At 38.2% G+C, this 2,296-nt stretch overlaps 1 pseudogene; it reads right to left on the bottom strand.

The window, feature by feature from the left end:
- Positions 1-200: 200 nt before the first annotated feature.
- Positions 201-1,451, bottom strand: LOC119035619 (tigger transposable element-derived protein 1-like; annotated as a pseudogene).
- Positions 1,452-2,296: the final 845 nt, after the last annotated feature.

The following is a 2,296-nucleotide window of genomic DNA, read 5'->3' on the forward strand; positions in this document are numbered from 1 at the left end:
GATACTGTGGCTCCAGTTTCAGACCACATCAATAAAATGAATATCACAATAAAGATAGTAACACAAATTTGTTGATTTTCCAGTGCATATAGAAGTTATGTTTACACTCTACTGTCATCTATTAATTGTGCAATGGTATTATATCTAAAAAAAACTATGTACATATCTTAATTTAAAAATACATTATTGCTGAAAAATTGCTAACCATTACTTGAGCCTCCAATGAGGTGAATTCTTTTGGCTGGCAGAGGGTCTTACCTCAATGTTGATGGCTGCTGACTGCTCAGGGTGGTGGCTGTTGAAGGTTGTGGTGGCTGTGGCGATTTTAAAAAATAAGACAACAATGAAGTCTGTCATATTGATGAACTCTTCCTTTCACAGATGATTTCTCTCCAGCACATGATGTTGTCTGATAGCATTTTACCAACAGAACTTCCAAAATTGGAGACTGTCCTGTCAAACCCTGCCTCTGCTTTAACAACTAAATTTAGGTAATATTCTAATTCTTTGTTGTCATTTCAATAAACTTTTTTTTGTTAAAAATTTTATTTATTTAATTCCCAAGAGAGGAAAAGGGAGAGAAACATCAATGTGTAGTTGTCTCTATGTGCCCCCTACTGGGGACCTGGCCTGCAACCCAGGCATGTGCCCTGACTGAGAATTGAACCGGCAACCTTTACCTCACAAAGAGTCTGGTGCTCAATCCACTGAGCCACACCAGCCAGGGCTCATTTTAGTAATCTTTATAGCATCTTCACCAGGAGTAGATTCTATTTCAAGAAACTGCTTTCTTCACTCATCTATAAGAAGCAACTCCTCATCTGTTAAAGTTTTGTCATGAGATTGTAGTAATTTAGTCACATCTTCAAGCTCCACTTCTGATTCTAGTTCTCTTGTTATTTCCACCACATCTGCAGTTACTTCCTCCAATGAAGTCTTGAACCCCTCCAAGTCATCCACGAGGGTTGGAATCAACTTCTTCCAAACTCCCGTCAATGGTTTTAGTTGGACTTCTTCCTGTGAATCATTAATATTCTGAATAGCATCTGGAATGTTGACTTCTTTTCACAAGGTTTTCAATTTACTTTGCCTACATCCATCAGAGAAATCACTACCTATAGCAGCTATAGACTTATAAAATGTATTTCTGAAATAGAAAGAGTTGAAAGTTGAAATTACCCCTTGATTCGTGGGCTGCAGAATGGGTGTTATGTAAGCAGGCATGAAAAACAACATTAGTCTTGTTGCCCATCTCCATCAGAGCTCTGAAGTGACCAAATGCATTGTCAATGAGCAGTAATGTTTTGAAAGGACATTTCTAAGCAGTGCATCTTGATAGTGGGCTTAAACTATTCAATAAGCCATGTTTTAAACACGTGTGCTACCATGCAGGTATCATTGTTCCATTTACAGAGCATGGGCAGGGTAGACTTAGCACAATTTGTTTTCATCTCTTCATCTTTGTTTCAAATTTATTTACTTATTTATTTTTCAATGAAGTTAACATTGGATATTATATTTGTTTCAGGTGTACAGCATAATGGTTAGACATTGATATTGTTCAGGACGTGTTCCCCCAGTAAGCCCAATACCCAGTGGGCCCCACACACAGTCATTACAATATGACTGACCATATTCCCTATGCTGTACTTTACATCCCCGTGACTATTTTGTAATGGCAAATTTGTAGTTCTAACACTGTTCTTCATCAGTATTTTGTTAGCTATTGTGGGGTTTGTTTTTAACTTACCAAGTTACCAAGAACACATATAGGAAGCAAATTTGTTGTGTCCTTCTCCCTGAAAAATTTGTGTTTTTCTTATTCTCTTATAGTCTTATTAGTCAAGATGTACAAGTTGAGACTCTATAATGCAGAATGAATTCATTAACCTAGCCTTTATTTATTGAAAGACATTCTAATGTTTATTTTCTGGAAAGAATCATAGTAGCTACCATTAAGTTATATCGCTCAAATTTTCCTTCAAAAGAGAACTTGGAAGAAGAGTGATTTGCTGAAAGCCTCCAGCTAACATGCCCTTCTGGCTCTACCTCGGGATTCTTGCAAAGGCTGTATTATCTTCAGGCTGGTCCTGAACAAAGCGAGTTTGTGAGAGCCAAACCATTCCTGCTCAGCATGCAACTCCTCAAATCAGGCTCTAAGTTATGGGATTCCCCAGCCAGCTGGCCAAGAGTTTCTCAAAGCAGCACTGCAGTCTGAACGAAGCTCCTTCTACCAAATTTCCCCTCTTTCTTTCTCCTCTTTCACAAGGGGCAGAACTGCATTGCAGTTTGAAGT

Source organism: Artibeus jamaicensis, unplaced genomic scaffold (genome assembly GCF_021234435.1).
Source record: "Artibeus jamaicensis isolate MK-2021 breed Jamaican fruit bat unplaced genomic scaffold, CSHL_Jam_final scaffold_1283, whole genome shotgun sequence".
Taxonomy (NCBI): Eukaryota; Metazoa; Chordata; class Mammalia; order Chiroptera; family Phyllostomidae; genus Artibeus; species Artibeus jamaicensis.